The following is a 25,591-nucleotide window of genomic DNA, read 5'->3' as shown; positions in this document are numbered from 1 at the left end:
TTTAGCCTTTTTGGCTAATTTAAGAATTATTAGTCATTGAGTTTCAAAGCTGTTGCATCTAGAATTGGTAATAGAAAGAAGTTCCAATTTAATAGTGATCACAATGGTTGAGAGTTACTAAATTAGTTTTAAATGTTCTCACAAACACAAGCATCTGACTTTTGAATGTTTTCCTGAACTTTCTTCTGGTATAGCTAATTTTAATGCTGTTTTTCTTCTCCAGCCTCTTAAAGTGGAAGCTTTCTTTTGGAATAAAGGTACCTTTAGAGACCTTCTAGATGGCTAGTTTAATAATTAGAGTATTAGACCTTTTTTAGTTGTTTGTACTTCAAATAGTTTGCACTTCTTAAAGTCTTTCATGTTAGTAAGTGGACCAACAAGCTTATTTTGAGCAGATTTGAGCAGCTTCACTAACATCCCTCCCCACCGTCCCACTTTCGGTCACAACCTAAATTTCCAAAGAGCACCCTTTTAAATCTCCAACTGGTTGCATTTGAAATTGACATGGGTTAAAGTGTTTGTTAAAATGTGGCATTGAGTTTCTCCAACCAACTAACAGTTGGTAGAAGAACATAAATTTAATTAGTGACTAGCATTAAACAAATGTTCCTAATATTAAACACTGCCAGATGACTGAAACACTTCTGTCAGATTACCGAGAGTGCCAGGGGGCCCACAGATGAATTTTCTACACAGTATATATTCTGTACCACACGTTTGGTGACTTCAGTAATTGGTCAAATGTAATTTAGGTAACAGTATGCCTAGGCTGTAAAAATCAAATTTTATTGGCCATATCACCAGGTGGATGAATGGTAGAGCTGATGGCAAAGAGTTTATAGCATTTAGCAGCTACACCTTTGACACATGAAATTCATAAATTGCCATAAAATACCTCCAAGGTCCTTCTCAAAAGGACACTGTTTGCTTTCCTTGATTGAATAATGTTTATTTTATTAACTAATATACCTTTTGCTTTCTTTTATTAAATGCGATTTTGGAGTAGGGGGTGGGAGGAGGTGTTCAAAAGATAAATAAAACTTGGTTCTTGCTAGTTTTGAGAATTTAAAACCTAATTGGGGAAGACAGGATTAACACACCTGAAAGGTTAACTAATGTTACAAGAAAGTCAATGATTAAGTATTTGATGAGTGTTGCAGAAAGCAAGTGTGGTAGGAATTTAGCAGTGGGCTGGGAGGTGGATAGAGATGGCAATCTTGGTGAGGGGTCAGGGAAAGCCTCGTGAAAAAGGCAGGGTTTGATCTGGTTTTAAAAGATAGGGAGCAGGTTAATAACTACTCATTTCTAATTTTAAAAACTGTTGGAAATGTGTAGATTGTTTAAAACTCATGTTCCGACCTTCAACTTTGGGTAATGGCTGCCTTCACCCTGGATCAACTGTTGGTCTGTCTTAGGTTTGTTCTGCCTCTAGTCACTATCCTTTGGGTGCGTTTCATAAATGGCCTGATGTCCTCTCTACCTGTGGGACACACATGTGACTCAATGACCAAGCCTGGCAAGAACCCAGGCTGTGACTTTGGAGCTGGGGCTGGCTTTCCATCTTGGATAGGAATGAGTCTGAGTTTTCTCTGTGTGCCATAGAGCTTACCTGCATTCCCTGGATTCATCTCTGAAAATAGACTTTGCATTGCGGGATGACCTTGCCCAACTGCCCATACACCCCTGCCCCCCACCAATCTCCGCTGCTGTTTTAATGTTGTCCACTGAATAACAAGTTTAATTGAACAATAAAAGTAAGGCTTTTAAATCTGTAATGAGTCCCTGTAAATAAATTCTCTGTGGAATTTTATGAAGCTATTTAATGAAAAGTTTGATTAGAAACTATTAAAGAAAAATAGAATAGATGAAATTTCATCATTTAGTCCAACATTACAGTAGCGTCATTTTGATTTTTATTTACATTGAGATATTCAGAATTGAGTAAATATATCCTGGTTTTAATTAACTATCCTCCTTACTTGGAAAAGGTTATTTTAGGCTTGAAGGGTTTTGATAGCATACCATCTGCTTTCTTCACTGTGTTTTATTCAGGTCCCTTCCTTGCTTACAGAGCTGTGCAATGTCTAAACCTATGACATAAGCATAAATTGAATCGTATTAATGGTAGGTGATTGAAAAGCTTCAGTCTCGACATCCTGCTTGCATTCTTCCATCTTGTCAGTTACACTGCTCTTAAAGGCAATATGCTCTTTTCTTAGCACAAGAGAATTGACTATTTTTAAAACGAAAGCAACAGACTCCCCATTAAAGCATTATGAAAACTCATTGTATTGCGCATGCAATTAGGAAATGAGCTTGTAATACCAATGAGGGGAAAGTGATGTGAATGGCAATTTTTTCTTCATAAGAATCTTTATTCTGTGCATAATTCCTGCCTCCACCGTCCTGTTAGAATAGCCTAACATCAAGCGTTCTCCAACAACCCCTACCTTGCTTTTACCTTTTTTAATGATTCCTCTTTTGTAAAATGCATACTGTCGTTTATATTGTGTTATTTTCTATGCCATAGAAAAAACAAACACATACAAACATTTTTGTCTATTTTTGTTGTTAGAACAATAAAATGTCCACCACTTTGTAATGCACAATGTTTACGTTAATATCACACAGAATGATTTCACATGTGTGAAGTGTTGACAGCTAAATCCAAACAGAGGCACACTCAGTACAGTAGATAAATGGATAACTTTAAGGTACTGGCTTCCATCAAAGATATGTAAGGCAGCTCAATATACATAAATGAGATGAAATCACTTATTCAAGGTGTGTGGGACTAAATGGATTAAGAAATGGTTGACTTAAAAAAGAGGTAACAGTTTATTTTGGTCTGAGGTTTGATTTGCGAAGAAGCATAGGAAGTTGAAGTTGTGCTTCTGAGTCTTTTGGCAGTTGGGGTGTGTGTGTGTGCGTGTGTGTGTGATGGGATGGGGTTAAAGGAAAGTTGTGGTAATTCACCAGGAAAGAAAAGAGATGAGTTGGCCTGTCATCAGGTGTTTTGTCCATGTGCAGACACCATTAGCTCTGATCTTCAGGGAGAAGGGGTTGGCTATGTCAATATGAAAATACACATTCTGCTGGGGACCAGAGAGGAGGGACAGCAGGGGATAGTGAAAGAGTGCTAAGCTTACAGGCAGATAGCCCAGGTTTAAATCAGGGCTCAACCATCTGATTCTCTATGCCTCTGGGCAAGTGACATAAGGTCCCTCACTTGCCCCATCTGTAAAATCAGGTAATAACAGCCAACTTGCCGGACACAGAATAAGACTGTATTCAGTTGAATTTTAGAGAATCCTCTTAATAAATGAAGATTCTCTACTGTTTCTATCAGTCTTAGGTCTTGCACAACTCATATTCATCCAAAATGATCTTGTTTTTCAATCATGAAGGAACCCAATTCCCTAAGGCTCCTGGGGTCTTACTATAATAGAACTTTAATGGAAAAGAAGAGTTTTCTACTTTTTATGGTATGTTTTTAAAGAGGCTTTTCTATCTCTGTACTGAACTTTCCAGTCCTGTTTTTCCTGTGGAGTGAAATAATGACATTATGGACAAAAGAAGAAAAAGAAAAGGGAGAGAACAGAAGAGATGAAGGGACAAAACCTTGAATTTTTATGAAAGGAAATTCAGGATGTATAAAATTAATTTGAAACATAAAGGATGAGCTGGGCTCTGCCTCTTCCTTTCTGAACATCACATGTTTTGCTGGAAATGAAAGGAAAGGCAGTTGTTTTGTTAAGGATCATGGGAATTTGCAAGTGAGTAAACATTTTTTTCCTTGCCAACGTAGGTTTCATGGTCACAATGGATTTCGATGATCAAATGGCTTTGTTCCTGGCCCCTGTCCACATTCATACTTTCTCTGCCTGCCTGCAGTGCCCACTGATCTCCCAAATAATAAGAAGGCAGACATTTGTCTTTCACTGAAGCTAAGTGGAAAAGGAGATGTGCTTCTCGTATATTGCTGTTTATGCAGAAGACCTTAATCTTCAGAGATCTTACTTAGAGGACTGTTTTGCTTTGGAAATTTTCTAGAGGTTTTGTTTATTGTTAAAGAATGGTCTAACCAGACTGGGCACAGTGACTCATGCCTGTAATCCTAGCACTTTGGGAGGCCAAGGCAGGTGGATCATCTGAGTTCAAGAGTTCGAGACCAGCCTGGCTAACGTGGTGAAACTTCTCTACTGAAAATACAAAAATTAGCCAGGCATGGTGGCAAGCACCTGTGATCCCATCTACTCAGGAGGCTGAGGCAGGAGAATCTCTTGAACCCATGAGGCGGAGGTTGCAGTGAGCCGAGATCGTGCCATTGTACTCCGGCCTGGGAAACAGAGCAAAAACTCCATTTCAAACAAACAAAGAAACAACAATAACAAAATAATGGTCTAACCAAGTCACTCTTGGCACTTTCTCCTTGTTGCATGTGCTACCAAAGTGAAAACAAGGAGAACATTAAGGCATCCTACAACATAGTCAACCAAATCCAACTCAGTGTGGGTAGAGGCGTAATGGATGTGCTCCGTGATACATGTAATGATTAACAGATGGGCTCAGCTTCTAAGAGAGTAAGACAAAAGTACAGTGAGAGAGAAGACCTCCTTGGGCAGAGGCCTCAGAAGCTAGAATACCATTTCTCTTGGGAAAAGAATTTTGTGTGTTGCTACTGTAAATTAATTTACAGAGTCATAATATATGGAATGGCTAAGATTAGTGGATTTCTTTTCTATTTTTGGAACTTGAAAGGAAATTTAAAAATAACTCTGTACACCTTTTGTAGCTGAGTGGGCTCAATGGGTTATTAAAAATATTTGGGCTCATGGGTACAATAAACTTTTGTTCACCTCGTAAGAAACGATTTGTGTCTATATTGACTAATATTTCACTTAGCATTTCATCTAGAAAAGCAAGAAGGTTATATCCCATTACATTAGCAACATCAACATGTTTCTCTCTGGGGTGAAACAGACATTTTTATCAATTAAAAAACACACATACATGCTGCAGGAAAGAACCAGGTCATTGAAAAATCACAAGCAAAAGTGCTGGTCTGAGGTAGCAGTGGTGGAGACTCGGAATAAGTCTATGTTTGCTCGACTTAAGCAACCTCCTTGATCAATGAAGATTCTCTGTATTCCCCTTTATTATTTCCTGCCAGGGAACTAGATTGATATAAGTTCATTGGACTGTAGGTGAGGCTGTCTGGAAATGCTTAGAGCCTATTACAGTGCCTGACACATGATAGGCCCTCATTCATTCATTCGTTCATTTAACCAGTGTTTATTCCACAACTATTATGTGTGAGGTGCTGTTCTGGTCTATGAGGACAATAGTTGTGAACAAGACAGAAAATTTCCCACTTTTATAGTATATGGAAAGGGGAGTGACAAAATGTGAGATAACTGTGGACCTGACCTCACAGGTATTGACCTCACAGGGCTGTTGTGAAGATTAAATGAGCTAAGGAGTAAAAGCACTTAGATGGTCCATGTAAGTACTGTTTAAGTACTCATTGTTAACTTACTCTTCTTGTGCCTCTTACAGCACCCAATACAACCTCAACCACATATTGGGTCTGTAGTGGTTCCTCAGAAAATGCCCACAAAATTATTTCGTGTTGATACACACTGCTGGAGAAAATGAAGTCTATCATTTACTATTAAAAATCATTCCACATCACATATTCCAGAAATACTTGTTTGTCCTTCTACATGGAATGTATATCCCCAGATATCACAGATCTGGCTCCTTCCCAGATCATTTGGGCCTTGGCTCAAATGTCTCCTCCCGAGAGAAGTCCTTTCTGACCATCCTTCTTCCACAAGCCCAGCTCCATTCCATCATCCAGTGTGTCATTATATTTCTGTAACTCATCATTATCTGAAATTAACTCCTGTATTTGTTTCTTTACATGTTTACAGTCTGCCCCACCCCTCCACCCACCCCACCCCGGCCCTGCAACACACACACACACACACACACACACACACTGTCATATAAGCTCTTTGTAAATGTACATAGGGATTTTCTGTCTTGTTCACAGCCATGTGTGCAGGGAACAGAGCAGTACCCAGCACATAGTAGATGTGTAGTAAATATCAGTCACTTGAACGGATAGATACGTTTATACTGTGTGTCAGTATCATTGCTATCCCATTTCACAGATAAGGACACTGAAGCACAGCAACTTTTCATGGCTAGCAACTGGCAAAATCAGCATCCGTGCTCAGTGTCCATGCTCTTTGCACCTTTACACTAAGCTGCCTCTCAGCCCAGACCCTGCTCAGAAAGAGATCAGGCTTCCTGAGATCAGACTGATGGAAAACAGATAACCGATCTCTAGATTTCTACATGATGAATGTAAATGTACAGTAGACTTTGTAGGATTTAAATAGAGAGATTGGCGTGTTGGGAAGTGGTTAGGAAAGGAATAATCACAAGGATTCAAAATCTGAAACCTACTGGATTGGAATCAAGAAACCCTGGTGCCAGCTGCCAATACCCTTCATCTCTGTTATGCCAGCCTTCTTGCCTCAGCCCTTGCTGTCCTTTGGTCTGTTTTTAACACCCCAGCCAGAGCAGCCATTTCTCTACTCAGACCTCCGGTGGCTTCCCATCTCATCAGAAAAACAGAAATGAGGATAGGGCTCTTTAAGAGCTCAAACTGTTTAGAAGTTGAAGGGGGTAGATAGTGAACTGCTGTGTCCTCATGGACTCTATAAGACACGGGATTTCCATGCTGACAGGACTTTCATTAGACACCTCTCCGTAATTTTCTGCTTAGAATGCATTGGCTTTCCCAACTTGGCATTCTTCTTTAATGAAAAAATTATAGGTCTAATTTCAAAAAATGAAATGTATGCAAGCTTTCCTGCTTCTGTCACTTTTTTATTTCTGTAGCACATAAATCATTTCCCTTTTTAAAATTAAATTTCGCTTGCCATGATTTGGTAATGGGTTTTCAAAGGAGGCAGAGTAGCGAAGCTCTTGGCACAAGAGCCAGCTGTACTGCCTGCTCAGGAAATCTTCTCATTGCTGGCTGGCGTGGGCCTTGATTCCATCATCTGGGCTTTATGTCCCCTTAGGAAGTTGCCTAGAAATTCTCTCGCTAAGAAGCTCTTCTTAGAGCGGCTGTTTTGGCTCTCCAGGTGCCATCTTGGAGGACTAAGGAACCCACTGGGTTTCGGCAGAAGAAGATTGGTGCATTCTAATGCTCCTTGGGTGCTTGTACATTCATTCCTTAGGCACCAACTATGTTTAAGGCAGAACTCCAGGCATTGTTAGGAGACTGGTGTCTGCTCTCTAGACAACTGAAAAATCAAGTTGTCTGAGACAGGACATGAAGCAAGAGGCCATTACAAATGTTCTTTGTAATCCTCTTAACGATCTTGCATTTTACCCATGAGCGACCTCAGCGAGGTTAAACAGCTTCTGAAGGGTCACAGACCTGGCATATTGCTGAAGTAGGGGTTAGCAAAGCAAACCCCCCCACACCCCCAGGTCTACTGACCCCAAGGGGCACGCTTTTCTACTAAAAATGCAAGAAGCCTGGAGCTAAGAGTCAGGAGTTATTCTGAAGTTGAAAGGAGAGGATATCTGCCAAAGCTTTGTCCATGGGAAAGTTTGCCATATAACAGACACTGCAAGGCAGTTGGCTTAGGGCGAAGTGAGGAGGTCAAACCGTAGGTGCCACTGGAGTTAAAAGATGCCTAAAAGAGGGCCCTAATGTCAAAGGAAGTCTCTTGGAGGGAATGGATCTTCAACTGGACCTTGAAGGACACAAAAAGGAGGAAGTTATTTCAGGTGAGGAGGTGGAAAATACTCTGGACTTTGAAGCTCAAGAAAGAGATTGTTTCCTCTGCCGTTTTTAGCTTTCTGCACAGACAAAAAGCAGCCCCCACAAGCGAAAACTCTTTTTCTTTTCCTAGAAGATGTTACGTTCCCCTAAGGGAGCGAGTACTTGTGAGTCCTCTTATAGACCCCCATCATGGTTGGAACCCAGGGGAAGTTTCTTGGAAGAAAAATCAACTTGTTTCTTATTAAATTGGATCCTTCCCTTGGGCCTGTGAGAAAGAAAAGGAGAGAGGCACCAATTTTGCAGCAGAGGTAAAGGAGTGAGGTGCCTGCCTGCTTTCCTGGCTGCTTAATGGGCTGCTTCTAGGCTAAAAGAGTCGCTTCAGAATAGTCATCTTTAACATTTTGTTTCTTGTCCTTTATGTGTTCTTCAGTACTTTTCCAAAGATGTTTTTCCCTCTCTGCCTGTTATTAAATTGAATGGCTTCAGTTGCATTTCTCTTCACTAGACTCTAAGCTCCTTGAAGGGTTAAGAATCAACATGTTTGTTGAAATGACATAAAAACTCTACTAGATCCCAGAGGGCTTCAAATCCACATCATCTTATCACTTTTCCTAGGTAAGTATTTCATGACCTTGGTCTTTTAGCTTTAGCTCATTGCCAGTTGATTTCATTCTCAAGGCAGAGTGCCAGACTCAACTGGATTTTTCTCAATATTTATTTATCTTTTCAAGCCAAAGAGACATTGTTTGTAATTTGGTCAGTGTCTTTGGCTAAAGATTGCTCATTTGTTAGGATGCTTAAAAGACCTTTGTAGTCTGTACAACCTAGAAGGATGCTCTTCCTTAGAAAATCAGGGAGCATACTTAAGTCAGGACAAATGGTAGCCTGTATCCAGAGGTCACTAACAACCTTTCCAACTTCTAACACAGATACCAGAATTCACCGTGGCCAACCAAGAAACAGTGGCTGGTTGCTTGATAGCATATAGGGCATTGTCAGGTTTCTAATTAATTGTAACTCTATGGGTCAGGAATATAATATAGATCACAGTTCAGGCTGGCATCATATTGGAAATTGCTAAGTAAAAAAGGTTTAGCCAGTATAACGTTCTCATATGGAAGACTACTTGGTAGACGGTACTGACATCCCAAGGATCCCTTATGGATCACTGGCTTACTGCATATGATTTATAGTTGAGTCCTTCTCTTGGGAGAGTTGCATGGAAGATCCTAGAAAGGCAAGTTCACAACACATAGGGTTCAGCAGGACACTTTACTCATCCCATCCCAGGCATGAATATTATATCTTTGAAGCAGGAGATCAAATCTTTTAACAAGGGTATCACACACAGCACCAGAAACATTACTTTATCAAGGAGCTGAGTCCCGCTTCATTTCCAGGACATACTCCTTCAGAAAGACAATGGATGTCAGTACTAATTAGTTCTTTTGAGGTTTGTCTTTACTGTAGCACAGTTGCAAGTACCATGCTCTAGAGAATGCATTTTATCCCATAGCTGTTGAAAGAAAGGAAATCAAAATGTGTCAGGACTAGAACAAACCCAGGGACTGTTATGGAGGCCCCAGGAAGTTGCCTTGCAGACCCTTGGTGCCAATGTTACCTACATGAGCTGAGGAGGTGGCCTCAGAAACATGGCGAGTTTGACCCTGCCACTCCCAACCCTGGTAACTCCTCATCCCACCCTCAGTCTTGCCATAAGAGGAATGTCTTGCACATGCAAGAAGATGCCTCCTACTTTTCAGAGCACCTCCACCTCTTCTGGCCTCTGCACAACTCTGTTAAAGGGAGAACAAGTGTCCTTGACCCCACCGGGAAGTTGAAGAAACTGGTCAGGTGAGTCAGTGGCTAAACGTTAGCACACTAGTGAATGAAGCTAAGGGAAAACCACAGCGAAATTCGGGCACCAGCTAGCTACTCAGCCTTTGCTCTTAATGCCATCCCCCCAAATGTGGCCCAGTGCTGAGAAGGGCATGGTATCACAGCTGCGATTATATACAGCAAACGCTAATTAACCAGAATCTTCCGTTAACCAGATGCCCCCCCCTCCTTCATCCCCATAGTACCATATTTCAAGGAGAAAAAAGAAAGTAAATAGTAAAAGCAGCTTATGTGTTTTTCAAAATATTTTTCTCATTATGAAGTTATTTCTATTATGAAAAGTACAAGTAGAGTAATAATAATAATTGCCACTCTTCTGTGAGCCTGTAGCATATGTCAGGCCTTATGTTAAGCCCTTTACATACATTATCTTGCTTAATCCTTACAGCATCCCTATAAGGAAGCTCATGTTAACCGTCACTTCACAGGGGAGGAAAGAGAGGCTAAGAAAAGTTAATCTCAGCATTTTGAGAGGCCAAAGTGGGCAGATCTCTTGATCCCAGGGGTTTGAGACCAGCCTGGGCAACATCCCTTCTAAAACAAAACAAAAATTAGCCAAGAGTTGATGGCATGCGCCTGTAGTCCCAGCTACTTAGGAGGCTGAGGTGGGAGGATCACTTGAGCCCGGCATGCCAAGGTTGCAGTGAGCCAAGATCACACCACTGCACTCCAGCCTCCCAAGTAGCTGGGCGGCAGAGTGAGACCCTGTCTGTATTAAAAAACAAAGAGAAGTTAAACAAGCCAAAGTCACAAAACTAGTGAGTGGTCAAGCTGGATTCCAGTTCAGGTCTGTCTGGCTTCAAAGCTGGTATGCTTATCTACTCTGTTGCTTCCCTAAACATCATCCACCATCTCATCAGTGTTATCGATTTCCCTCCAGTCTTTTTCAAAAGCACTTTCATTTACTTGAGAACATTTTATTTATGCAATTTTATATGTTAAATTTCTAGTAATTATAAAGCATTTCCCCATATTCTTATAAACATTTTATGAGCTCCATTTTAGTGATGGCCTAATATTACATAAAATGAATTTATCACAGTTTACATAATCCCTTTTTATTAGAAGTTTAGATTGTTTCCTCCACTTTTGTTTTGTTGCTGTTATGTATAATATATAATTAATACCATAACACACATCTTTATACATAAAAGCATCAGCACTTGATGGATTCTAGGAATCTCTTATTGCCAAGATTATTTTCCTTCCAAGCAATAGCAGAGAAATCAGATAGTCAGAGCCTGCTGTGACCTAGGTATCTTCTGAGAACCAGTGCCCAGAATGAAGATCCAGAGTTTCGCCTGGGCTCCAAAGCACAACAGGAAAAAACTTTCTTCAGTGAATACTGGGCACAAGCAAGAAAGTGAGCTCAGGCTGTGATTTGCACATGTGCATCAATTTCCTGAAGCACTTACTAAAAGTTTGATTCTTGGAGTCTGCCTGAGACCTTCAGAATTGGAATGGGTAATATCGTGTAACCCATGTTTTTTTAATAGACCAACAAAAATTGTACATGTCTATTATGTACAATGTATTGTTTTGAAATATGTATACATTGTGGAATGGCTAAATTGACGTCATTAGTACATGCATTACCTCACATACCTAGCTTTTTTTTGTAAAGAGAATACTTAAAATGTATTCTCTTAGCAATTTTTAAGAATACATTATTAACTATAGTCACCATGTTGTATAAGAGATCTCTTATTTCTCTTACATAACTGAAATTATGTATCCCTTGAGCAACTCCCCCAACTCCAGCCCCTGGTAACCACCATTCTACTCTCTACTCCTATGAATTCAACATTTTTAGATGCTGCATGTAAGTGAGATCTTGTGGTATTTGTCTTTCTGTGACTAGCTTACTTCACTCCACATAATGCCCTCCAGATTCTTTCGTGTTGCTGCAAATGGTGGCAGAATTTGTTTCCTTTTTAAGACTAAATAGTGTTCCATTGGGTATATATACCACATTTTCTTTTTTAATTTTTATGGATATATAATAATACATATTTACAGGGTTCATATGATACTTTGATACAAACATACAATATGTAATTATGAAATAGGGTAATTGCAATATCTGTTACATCAAGCATTTATTTCCTTGATAAACATTATTTTAAAATCTATTCATCGGCCGGGCATGGTGGCTCACGCCTGTAATCCCCACACTTTGGGAGGCCGAGGCGGGCGGATCACGAGGTCAGGAGATCGAGACCTTGGTGAAACCCCGTCTCTACTAAAAAATTACAAAAAATATTAGCTAGGTGCAGTGGCGGGTGCCTGTAGTCCCAGCTACTTGGGAGGCTGAGGCAGGAGAATGGCGTGAACCCGGGAGGTGGAGCTTGCAGTGAGCTGAGATCGCGCCACCCTACTCCAGCCTGGGTGACAGAGCCAGACTCCATCTCAAAAAAAAAAAAAAAAAAAAATCTATTCATCCTTTGATGAAAACTTAGGTTGACTCATAGTCTTGGCTATTGTGAATAGTGCTGCAGTGAACATGGGAGTGCAGATATCTCTTCAACATATTGGTTTCCTTTCCTTTGGCTATATACCCAATAGTGGGATTGCCAGATCATATGGTAATTCTATTTTTAATTTTTTGAGGAACCTCCATACTGTTTCCCATAATGGCTGTACTAATTTACATTTCCTTGTTACCAATATTTTAATCACACTTTGTGCACACTTAAGATTGAGACTCAATACTGTAGGAATGCTTAAAGTTGAAGTTGGTTGCAGTGGTAATGGAGAATGGAAGTTGACAAAGTAATTGTTACCACCAGCTCCTCCTTCCATAATTGCTTCTGTTCGGGTGTGATAGAGGAACTGTTGAGCTGGTGCTGACAGGAGGCAGCGTGTGGTAAGAAGTAGCGGCTGAAGGTAGGGGATATGTTCCTTGGGCACTTACAGATAGGTAAAAGGCTTTGCTAGGTAAAAGTGCAAAGCCCTGATTTTGGAGGTATATACTCTGTATGCTATTAACAACCAAGAAATTAAGAAAAAGCACAATGTACTAGAAAGGGCATTTGGGAGTCAGGAGAACTGTGTTCTGAATTATGAGCCTCATACCAAATAGGGAGCTTCCATGACTCAGTTAACCTCTCTGGGACTCCATGTCTTATATATGAAATGGAATGTCAGACTGGTTTTTGCACTTTTTTGGATCTCAGGTCCCTTTGAGAATCTGATGAAAGCTATGAATCGTCTCATAAAACGTACATGCAAACATAATAAAAATAATAATGGCTTTGAACAATGTTATTAGCAAAAATTGACATGTCAGGCAAATACAGAACATTCTGCATCTATTTTCCAGGATTTGTAGGGTATATGAAACCTCAGATTAAGAACTCCTGGACTGGGTGATCTTTAAGAACCTTTTCTGTTCTCACATACTTGCATTCCATCAATGAAACAAAAAAGGTGTGTCCAATGATTCTCTGTAAACTTTACACTTCATTAATTAGGACAACTCATTTCCTTAGAATTTTAGTTAATGAAAATATGAAAATAATGACATTAGATCATACCTTTTATTCAGAGCATACCATGTATCAGGCACTGCTATGTGCCTATAATCTGTGTCCCTAAGAGATAACCACTTAATGAAGTGTTAGTAGGATAAATACTTCAGCAAAAAGCTTATTGAAGCCGAATTTTTCTAGGATTTATTGAGCACCTACTATGTACATTATCTCCTTGATTTTCACAATAATACTTTGAGGTAGGGATGGTTACTTTCTCTGGTTTTACAGATGAGAAGACTGAAGCTCAGACTTGTTTAAGGAAGTGCTTCAACACAGCTGCGTAAGTGGAGCTGGGATTCAAACCCTGCTCTGTGAGCTGCAAAGCAGTGCTCTTATGGGTTGTGTTGTGCTTCTTTTTAGTAGCCTATTAACTGTTGTAATTCATTTGAATAATGATTATGAGAATCTGACCTGAGCTCACTGGGACTTTTGTCAAATACATACAGCGATGCTCCTATGGGGGAAACCAGGTACACTCTTCAAATTCACCTGCATAGTCTTTGCTTTTCCACCTCTGGACGGTGTGAGGTTTTTTATTGTTGTCGTTTTCTTTTTTGAGACAGAGTCTTGCTCTGTCACCCAGGCTGGAGTGCAGTGGCACGATCTCGGCTCACTGCAACCTCCGCCTCCCCGGTTCAAGCGATTCTCCCACCTCAGCCTCCTGAGTAGCTGGGACTACAGGTGCCCGCCACCATGCCTAGCTAATTTTTGTATTCTCAATAGAGACGGGGTTTCACTATGGTGGCCAGGCTGGTCTTGACCTCCTGACCTCAGGTGATCCGCCCACCTTGGCCTCCCAAAGTGCTGGGATTGCAGACATGAGCCACCGTACCCGGCCTAACTAACAGTGTGAATTTAAACACCGTTATTCACCTTAGCCTTATCTGGCATATGTGGAACCCTTGCTGTAGGTAAATTGTTCGACTGGGAAGACTCAGAGGATGACAGAGTTTCTGCCTTTAGGAGATTCAGCACTGGGGCTAAGGTTCCATCACTGTGCATAGCTGTGTCTATTCTCATAGGTCAGTGTGCTATTTGCAGTCTACTGCCCATAGGGCAAACTACAACCCACGGGCCATGTCCAGCCCTCAGCCTGTTACAGAGTTTTATTGGCACACTGCCACACTCATACGCTTACATCTTATCTATGGCTGTTTTTGTGCTACGACAGCCGACTTGAGTATGGCTCACAAAGCTGAAAATACCGACACTCTGACCCTGTACAGAAAAATGTATTGACCTCTGATATAGACCAATGAGGTTCATCAAATTTAAGACTTCATTTCTAAGACACACCATTTTTATATGTGCCACATTGCATATACGATAAAAAGCATTGCCAATTAACAACTGTAAAATGCCATCAATTGAGATGTCACCAATTCTGGAGATATTGCAATGTGAACCAAAGGGTACATCTCACAATTGAAATTTAATACTTTTCAAAGTGATGTTTGAGAGGCATTAAAATAAAACCCTGTAAATATGGATTGTCTTAAAGACAATTTTACCCTGCCCGTAAGTCAACCAGTCTGTTGCTCCCCATGAAACCTATAATAACAAACCATGTGATAGGACCCAGTGAATTAGAAAAGCACTGGCTTCTTGGCATCTGTCTTCCCAAAGATTGTTGCTAATAATGAGTGGAAGAAATATTTTGGCATTGTCCTCTGATACTATTTTCAACTCCTGTTAGTATAAATATTTGGGGTGTTTCAGTACAGTGGGTTGTGTGGCAGTAAAATTGTTAGTTCTTTTATCTTAGGACTGGAATATTTGAACATTATGCCTGTTCTTAAAATGTGTTATGAGGCTGTGTACAAAAGGCTTTGTAGTAGTTTGGAATGGGAAGCTTCTCAGATGTTGCTTATGGTCAGATTCTTACTAGTCTGAAAAATATGCTAATTATATACAAGCCTCTGAGAAAGGAGAGTGAACTCAATATTACAATTTTAAACTTCCTCAAAACAAAAACAGGACACCACATAAGGGGAAGTAGTGATTAATGCATAAACAGTATGTGCCTCGTATGTGTACACAAATTGTCCATTATGTCTACTTACGTTTGTATATTAATATAAACTGCCCAGACAGCAAATATATTTTAAAAAAGTAAGCCATGGCTTTGGGAGGCCGAGGTGGGGGGAATCACCTGAGGTCAGGAGTTCAAGACCAGCCTGGCCAACATGATGAAACCCTGTCTCTACTAAAAATGCAAAAATTAGCCAGGTGTGGCGATGCACCCCTGTAATCCCAGCTACTCAGGAGTCTGAGGTGGGAGAATTGCTTCCTGGGAGGCGGAGGCTGCAGTGAGCCAAGATCGCGTCATTGCACTCCAGCCTGGGCAACAGATCGAGACCCCGTCTCAAAAAAAAAAAAAAAAGTCATGGTATTTTGTTTTGTTCTGTTTTGGTTTTTTTTTCCTTCAAAAATAGAAATTTAGGAATTGTGAGTCAGGCCACATATTATTTGGCTAATTCAGCTGCAGAGTAAGTTATTAATGACCCCCAGATGTTGTTTATAGTGATTGGAAATGTTTGGTTGTGAAATAATATTTTTTTGTGTGTTTGCAAGTGATATTTCTTAATATGCTCTACAGCATCTGAATAAAAGTTTGATGGCAGAACAGTTTGCCTGTCCGATGTAATTGCTTCTAAGTGAGCTCTTCATTCTTCACATTTTTAGCTCTAATTGCTTTTTTTCCCATATGTCTAAAAATAAATATTTGCAAGTTTTGTGTTCTGCCACTCATTGTAATACATAAAATATTTGTACACTGAGCAAAATTCACTGATAATGTTCACAGTGGGCTATTTAGAGAAAGTAAGGTTTATGTGGTAAGAGGAGATAAAATACATTTTTATTATTTAATAGTATAAATGCCAGAGAAAGCCATTTATCTTACTTTGAAAGAATATTTTTAAAGGAGTGGCCAGATATTTGACCTCTGAGATGATTTAAATAGATTCAGTTGGAAGAAAAGATCCAGTGTCAAAAATAATCAGGTTTTCTATATAATGGATATTTTAAATGATCTTTGGAAGGTGGCAATTAATTTTTGATTATCAGGGACAGAGGCCCCACTATGTAGATTATCTAAGTCCCTGACTTCCTGGGCAGACCTCCTTTCCCTTCATTTGAGTTTATTCCAGCTCATTAGCACCTCCACCCGAAGGTTGGCAGAGAAAAGGAGAGGAAGAAAAAATGAAATCACTTCTGCTGCTCTTAATGGCCCTTGGAAAGAATGGATCATGAATGAAATAGAAACCAGTGGGAAAAATAAGCCATTGGATTTTCTGTGTTTTCTTTTATCCTTGCCTTCTTTTGTCAGCACAGATAATCAATAGTTGGCTTAAAGACTTTTAAATGAACTCTACATCGGAAGGCTTTGCAATTATAATACCAATATCATTATTATCTTTATGTTTCCAAAGACTGGGTGGATGCCAGAGAGGTAAATATTGCCCAGTCTTCATGTTGGCATGAGATGCGCTCCTGACCTTTTTTTTGTTTTTTCAAACCTGCCCCCCCACCCCTGCCTGCCACCGTCGGCTTTTATGAACAGAAGGTAATTTTTTTTGGGTGTTCAGATACAAACATCTGCTTGACCACCCTGTCTTGTGATTATGTCTTATGATCCTGACCTGGTGATATTTTGCATTAATGAAAGTTGGCTGCTTTGGTCTTCCCCATCATATTTACTTCTTAATGTGTTGCTATATTTACAGTTCACCCAGAACAATCTGTGACAAAGATTTTCTTTTATCAGGACAGCTGCCAGATTCATACTACATCTCCAGGTTCTATTAGATGTGACAATAAAGTAATTCTTCACTGCTTGCTTTACTTGAGCCATCTTTCTAATGTGTATTCTTGAAAGTATCCTGGCTATAGGAATCTCACATTTCAGTCCCTCTTTTAGACCACCATGCAGCCCAGAGGTTTGGAGCTTTGTCTTGGAAGCTCCTTCCATCAATCAGAATACCAAATTTACATTGTTAGGTTCCCTGGAGGTGTTGGAGCTCTGGATTCAGCAATTATTGTGAATAAGAACCTTGCAGCTAGGGTGAGTGCCAACATTCCAAGTGCTAGCACAATGGAAAAGAGAAGTGGTTTATGTTAGAATATGGTCACATTCTTCTGATTAAACCCACTCAAAAAAGACAACATTGTAATATTTTCCAATGACTGTTTATCATGAATTACGTCAGCCTTCGTTTAAATTGCTATTATTTCTCCTTAATGCTTCTTGGTGCCTGCATAATTTACGGTACTGGCAGCCTCGGGACTATGAAATAACCTTTCACAACCACCGTACAATAGTAAAGAACATGGTGTTTTTGTTGTTAATTATTATAGGACTCCTTTAACTTTTACAAAGTGACATAAAATATTGTTGAGGCATTTATGATTCAAGCTACTTTTACATGGATCTATTTTGCTTCTGGCTAGTTCTTAACTAAAGCAATCATTTGTGGTTATTAGGCCGCCAGAGATATTATGTCAGAACTGGTTTAAGAGTATTATTATGTATCCCATGTCATACACTACATGTCAGCACTTGAGGCTGTCTTTCAATAAAAACAAATGTAATTTTAGTTTGTGCTCTTTTAGGGATTGGCCATTTATAAGCCAACCTGAGTTCATTCGAAGGTGTCCCAACCATTTAGGAGCTTGTCTCAGCCTTCCATCATACACTTTTAGTCTCTTTCCTGTGGATTTAAGACCTTTCCAAAACAAACTTTGGCAAAGGTTTAATTCAGAGTGAAGATTTGCTCCTAGGGAGCCACAGAATTAGCAAGGACTGGTTAATCGCCCAGGGCTGAGCTGGTTCTAATTCCCACATTTTGTGGGTTTTCTTACAGATTTCCTAGGCAGCGAGTCTTCTAACTGTGACCCTCCTAACTGTGACCCTCTGAAGGGAAGCGAGTCTCAGCCCATAGAAGACCCTGCCTTACATTCAAAGAGGCTACCCTAACTTTCTGGTGAGGAGTCTTGAGTAGAAGGGAGGTAGAAACAAAAAAGGATGGGAACATGTTTGAGTTTCCACAAAGCTACACTTCCAAGCAAACTTTGAATTAATATGTCACTCCCCTGGGTTCCAAATACTATGCATATTTTCCAGTCCTTGCTTATTTAAAGCAAGAAAGGAAGGGCGTGCCAGAAAGTTTTACAAAGAATGAAAACACATTAATGACTCATGTGAACAATTACTGATTTTCTTAACATATAATTTCTTAACTACTGTCAACCAAAATAATTTGCATGATAATATTTTTCCTCCCCTCCCCCATCTGTGTTTAAAAGCCATAAAATAATGATCAAAGAGTCTGTTTGATCAATAGTCGGGAAATGTAACTCCTTAATTCTTAGTGGATTGATGGGACTTTGACATTGGATATTCTTCAGAATAATCACCTCCAACACAATGGGCAAAATGAGCTCTCCAGTAAAACAAACAGCTTTGAAAAGAGCTCAGGGGCATTTTCTTTAGCTTGAATTCAAGGAGGAAATTGTGACTTTTATGAAACTTGCATAAATTTACATGTATCCTGTCAGAGTTTTAAAATTAGACAACATGCCTGAATGCCCTGGAAATGAGTCTGCCATCCAGATTTAGAGTGCTTTTAGCTTTTTTAATTAAAGACATTTCACAAGCCAACGCCAGAGAAGAGAATTAAGCATTACATAAGAACATAGCAAAGTTTGAGATTTAATGGGTGAATATTACGAACTTATAAAGGAGATAAAAGGTGTGAAATGAGCGGTTATTGGGAGTTTTCTGCATTTTGTTAAGTGTAAAAAATGAAAAAAATGAAAAGGCCAAGCTGCCATTTGCTGTAGCCCTCGTTCTGGAACTGGTTCAAAGCTCACAGAACTAACTGTGGGACTGTGATGCTTGTTAATGAGCATTTGTGGCAGTGAACTGGGATCATGGGTTTGTCACATGAATATATATATATATAAAACTCAGAAGATAGAAGACAAAAGTTGTTGCTGCAGTGTGGTTGTGAGAAACACAAAACAATCATCCTGAAGACTACATTTACATAGAGCTCAGTGCCAAGTCCCGCAAACACTCACTTTGGATTCTTTAATAACTGCTGATATATAGTTATTGAAATTGTTTTTAGCTGCACATGTTATACCATTTAAAAAACTTAGACTAAATACTGTCAGCTCTTGTTTGCTTTCCTAGCATGTTATTCATTTATTGAGAAATTTGGAATGTAAAACATCTGGGAATAACTTGGTGTGTGCAAAGGCATCTTTTAAATGTGTATATTTCAGAACTTCTTTGGAGTATTTATTTAGAAATATGGGAAAATTCTGTAAACATGTTCTGGAATATATGTAGCATTTGAATATGAAAGAGGAAGTTGGCATAATTGAAAACCTAAATTCATCTTCTATAAATATTACTCTGTCAGAGGAATGGGTTTCTGAAATTAGAGAATCCAGATTATGGTCAGCGATATTTACCAAGAAGTATCTCCTTTTGCCCTGGACAGAATGTGTGAACCAGAAACATCCATTCTGGCCCTTTCTGGGGTGTAATGTGGTCGTGTGACAAGAACTTGGTTTTGTCTACAACAATGTTTATGTCTAAATAAAGGAGTTAATTTATTTCAGCATTTCAAGGCATGAGTTGGAGCTGTGTAAACTGAATTGCTTAGAGTACAACCACTGTGGTGTTAATAGCTCCCTGGTTTGGTTCAACAGTTAGTCCATATACTTTATAGCCGGGTCTTTAAGAAACCAACGCCATCACCACAATCACAGCAACTGGGAGATGACAATATGGAAAGGAGTCAGAGGGGAGAATTTGTTAATGATTTATGAATTTTCTCCTTTTGGGAAAAGTAAATGTAATATCGAATATCACATAACTCTTTTTACTTATTCTAAATTTCACATTTTGTAACCATTTTAGCAGCTTTAAGCCCTGGCACTGTCCCCCTGTCCCATGTTCTCTAACCCTCTTCTTTACTGAACTACAATTCATGTAAGTGGAGCTCATACAATGAAGTTTGCCCATATAGTCCAGTGGGCTGAACTGGATAAACTCTAACACCACTTTCTGGAGATTCCAAAATCCATGTGAGAAAATGAGGTTCTCTAGATGGTATATGGATTTCCAGATAAGGGGCACTCTTCCTTCAACCACGGGGGCCATGGGGTCCTTTGGAAAACCTTACCCATTTACTTGTGTCTCACAGCTGCCCTCCTTTTTGATCCTGATAGAAGCAGGAGGCAGATAAGGGGGAAGGTCCCTGGAGAATCTCCCACTGACCTATGCCCTGGGAGGATGGGGTGGAGCCTTGGGAATTTCACGCCTTTTGCAGGAAAGAGGAGCTGACCCTCTCCTTTCCTGGGTGGTAACCTGGGATTCAGTCGGTAAGGTAGAGAGCCTGTTAACAAGAGTCCATCTAACTTTGCTGAGTTGCTTTTCCTTTTTCCTTTTTGCCCAATAAATTCCACTCACCCTTCTATGTGTCCCCAAGCCTAGTCTTTCCTGGTCATGTGACAGGAACCCAGTTTTTTTCTACAACAATCCCTCATCTGTGACACTGGCTGGGGATTTCCTATTATTAGAGGGCCATCATCAAAGGAATATTAAAATTAATGTACTTTCCTTGAGATATTCCATGGGTCTTGTCTTGTAAAAAACTGAAATGACAGAAAAGAACTGGAAGCAAAGTGTAAATTGAAAACAAACCAAAAAAAAATCTCATTGTGAACGATTCACAGAGCTCTCCTTTAACTGGAGTGCAAGATTAAATTTGCTCATTGATCAGGTCAGCAGAACCCATGGTGCCCGTGTTACGAACTTCGCATCTGTTTTCTTATGAGTATTGATAAGGTCTTTAGTCAATGCTGGAAACAAGTCAGAGACATGTCTCTGTGTTTGTCTCTTTGCCCTGCTTGGACTTTCCACACACTGAGGCAAGTCTCCAGCCCCTTTCCCAATACCTGGTGGATGTGGCAGATGATCAGTCATTCAGAGAAGACTGTTTCACACCCCTTACTATGAACAATTCTTATCTGTTCATTAAAGTAACACTTTCTGTGGACATGCTGGGTTAGCAAATAGCTGAATGTCTGAAAATAACAAAGTGCTTACTAGAATATTCATCAACTCAGACTTTTTGTGCATTTGCTCCTTGGATTTAGGGCAAGGAACTCTTCCCCATATTGCCTCCTTTGGCCATCATCATTCAAAATATGAATAAGCGGCCCTGAAAGAAGTATTGTTATCTTGAGAGTTCCATGTATTTGCATGTATGACACAGAATCCTTTTGAGTCTCCTCACACCAACTGAACCAAATCCCATATTTACGCACATGTGAGCAGGTCACTGCCACATTTTGAGTCATATTCTTGTACCAGAAGAATAAAGGACTGCAGAACCGAAGGATTTGGTCAGCGTAAGGTTGATTTGGAAAGTGGAAGAGAATAAGGAATTTAAAACAGACTGTCAAGTCAGAAACAACAGACTCTTGGTCAGATTAGGAAAGAAAAAAGGAAGCGAGGGAATACATAGCTGCAACCTTGATTTAAAAAACAAGTAGCGATGTGATATTAATCAAGTGAAAGGAAGACTTACTTATAAAATGAGTAAGAATGGCGCTTTTTAAGAGAGCTATTTCTGATCCCCAAATCAAGCCACAAATATTTATTGAATAGTGACTGTTCTGCCCTGAACTGTGCACTTTGAAGGACACAGACTGTTTGGGAGACTAAGTAAAGTAGTCGTTATGATCAGGGTCACACACATATATATAAAGCAGTGTTCCCTTTGAGTCTTAGATACAGATAGCCTTCTGTATCCACACAAAGATATGGAAGACTCTGATTTAAGTGCCTGCCCCCTCTGCAGCTTCACTTTCAAGCCTCGATTTCCCTAGTTTTAAAATGGGGATGATAATCCCCTCAGCACAAAGTGCCTTATTCATCCGTCCATCTGTACTTTTCTCTGTCAAGGTCATCATTCATCAATTCAACAAATATTTAGGGATAACTTATTATGTACCAGATACTCCCTGAGGCCCTGATTAAACCTTATGGAATTAAACAGACATAACTCAGCTACCCTAATTCTAGAGCCTGGGGATATGAATAGTAAGCAAGTAAATATATACATTTATATTTGTACACATACATACAAAGAGAAATGTAGAACTTAAGAGACTCCTAATTTTGACTAATACAACACCTGTTGTCTTTGTAGCAGCCAGTGACTACTGCACACGCTCAATTCTTGAGTTTAATGGTAACACAACCACTCCTTTTTCTTTGAGGCTTATTTCAGAAACGAGGGTGGAAGGGAACCTTTCTGTTGAGTTTATAATAGCAATTACAAGCTGATAAGGGCAAACCATTCATCAAAGGATCATACCTCAGGACTTTATCTCTTTGGGTCAAATGTTTTCTGATTGATATTGACTACCATATCTTAAGCAGCTTTGAACAGATAAGAAGCTAGGAAAGAAATTCCTTTGAAGGAGATTTGACAAAATTATATTTTCTGATTTTTTTTCTTTCAGAAGGCAGATTAACTTCCCATTGTTCTTACTAAGGAGTACAAAGCTAGGAAACCACTGAGCTGAAGAAAATCTAGAAAAGTTTTCATGGGTAGATATTGATTGAGTTTCCACTAGAGACAAATGATCATCTGTATTGTTATTCTTTTTGGGTTCTGAAATGGCTTGGAAAGAACTTTTAAAATATCGAGAATGGCTCTGTACCAAAGACACTTAGGAATAGACAATTATCTAAAGAAAAGAGAGCTACTTGATTACTATGTATAAGTGCCCTACTGGAAGCAGTGCTGTAAGTAAAAGTCTTGTAGGTTAAGTATAATTATTTTTCATAGAACATTATTTGTAGAAGCAATGTTTTAAAAGGTGGGGAGGGTAGGTTTCTCACCATGGACCTGATAGCCAGCTTTTAATTGAAATGGCCATAAACATTGTAATTAATCAACTATGTACTCAATTATAAAGTATATAATTGCATTCTGAACAGTAAAAAGCTTCCTAACATGTATATAAATCAACTAAACAGGGCAATACAGTAACTGATCACATAAAATTATATTTAATGAGATGTGTCATCTATCACAGTGTTTTCCACACAGTTCTTATCTTACATCTTTGTGATTCATTCGTGCTTTATTTTTATTGCAACAAATCTCACAGTAAAGGAACCTATTTATCTTGGCCATAGAATTCAGTGACATTACTTTAGGCAGATTTATAATGGGTATCTTTAAAGAGAGTTTGGAGACAGGGAGATGTGGGATCATTTCTAATTGGCTTTTTGGAAAGGTGATCTGGATGTGTCTGTCTGCCTTTACTTATTATAAATTACCCTATCACAAGCTTGGGCATTTGTACTTAACTTGTGGTCATGCTACTATATCCACAGTTGGCATCTGTTGCCTGGAAATTAGCTAGATGACCTATGTTTGTGTGCTTCCTGCAATAGCTGCGAGGTGTTACAAAAGAGGTGTAATTAGAAAAACATGCTAAATACAAATCGCTCTTGATCAAGTCACTGCATGTTGAGAAGTGTAGGTATAACTTGTGACCATATCATAGCTCCTTTATTTATGTAGGTTATTCACATTTTATGTGTATAATCAAGCATGTCTACTGACCAGGGCCAGAGGTGGAGTTGAAGCAAAAAAAAAAAAAAAGCTTATTTGCATTTTTGACTCTGGGAAATTGGAAAGATTTCCAAAATATTTTGATAAATATGTTCCAAAATGGCTTTCACTGAGTGGAAGCTCCAAAGGTGTTCGTATCTGGTGAATACACACCAAAGACCTTGCAAATTCTGGCACATGCATTGGGATGGATAATAAAGAAATAGCTGAGTAACTGCTACAGCTGTTAGCTGGCTTTCTAATAAGGTGGTGACACCACTCATTTACCGCCCTCTTTCACTCTTTCAGTCGGGTTCAGATTCCAAGTGCCTTTTCCATGAGTGGAGTTTAGATGCATGCTGAGTACTTACTTATACCCAAGCCTTGTTGCAAAAAACAGAACCATATAGAACAACTGACCAGGGCAGAACTGCCAAATGGAGTGAGCTAAAAACCTTCTTTTCCATCTCCCTGAGAGCTCATGTGGTTATTTTGATCCCCCAGTTTCCTGTATTACCTATTAGCAGATATGTGTGGTGTGGGCAGTGAGTGTGCTCATTTATTTATGTATCCAACTGACATTTATTGATTACCAACTATGTAATTGTGTGTAGCCCCATATGAGGATATAGGACTAGTACAATAAAGAACACAATCCAGTGCTAACCTTTGAGGCACTCACATTCTAGTGGTGGAGGACCCTTGAATTAAGCAATTATAGCAGTATTTAAGTACTCCGATAGAGCTAAGTGAATCCTTCTTGTCAGATTCTGTAGATAAAGGAATACTTTTTAAAAAACTTTTTATTATTCCCTTGAATATTTTACTGGGACTAATGTAACTGATGGACTGGCAAGTTGTACAAGTGACTAATATATTAATCCCACTCTTCCCTTCTGCCTTCTGGGATCGTCAAGTTGAGTCAGGGCTTAAAAATGGAGCTTGATGAGATTTGCTCTAAATATGTTGACTAATACCACTTAAACCCCTAAACATCACATGCAAATTGACTATGTCTCTTTCACTCCTTTTAAAGACCCAAAGATGTACCTAGTTAATAACCTGCTCCATGTCCTTAATAAAGAGCAGGCGAATTAAAAATTGTTTGCTGGCTGAAAATGAATAAATGAAGAGTCATATATTAAAATAGGCAGCTTCAGCCTGCAGAAGGAGCCAAACAAAGGCTATTGGGGAATGAAATGAATAATTTGAGCCTTTTTCACCAAGGATGAAACATATGCATGGCAAGTTGTATCACAGTGATAAAGTCCTGTAAGAAGGCTCCTGACAGGGCGGGCAGCCACGGTTAGTTCCACCACCTCCATAATCCAAAAGGAAATAGTCTTGTTTCCTCTCTTTCTTCCTCCGTCTCTTCTAGTCCTTCCTATCTGTCAAGCCTCATCTGGCCACAGCTCTGCACCAGCCTTCTTGAATCTGCCCACCTCCTGGAGGCCTGCAACATGAAAAGTCTTCACTGTAGTGATGCATTAGCCTCACAGTATCTACTTTTTTTTTTTTTTGAGACGGAGTGCTCTGTCGCCCAGGCTGGAGTGTGGTGGCTTGATCTCGGCTTACCGCAAGCTCCGCCTCCCAGGTTCAAGCGATTCTCCTGCCTCAGCCTCCCAAGTAGCTGGGATTACAGGCATGCGCCACCACGCCTTGCTAATTTTTTGTAATTTTAGTAGAGGTGGGGT

General features: G+C 39.6%; 1 protein-coding gene across 1 annotated transcript in view; it reads left to right on the top strand.

The window, feature by feature from the left end:
- The window catches only part of ARID5B (AT rich interactive domain 5B (MRF1-like)), a 197,674-nt gene that overhangs the window by 103,030 nt on the left and 69,053 nt on the right, over positions 1 to 25,591 (top strand). The gene's annotated exons all lie outside the window — the stretch shown is intronic.

This window comes from Colobus angolensis, unplaced genomic scaffold, assembly GCF_000951035.1.
Source record: "Colobus angolensis palliatus isolate OR3802 unplaced genomic scaffold, Cang.pa_1.0 Scaffold226, whole genome shotgun sequence".
Classification (NCBI taxonomy): Eukaryota; Metazoa; Chordata; class Mammalia; order Primates; family Cercopithecidae; genus Colobus; species Colobus angolensis.
Note: the sequence above shows the minus strand (reverse complement) of the source record. Positions and strands in the feature narration are given on the sequence as shown.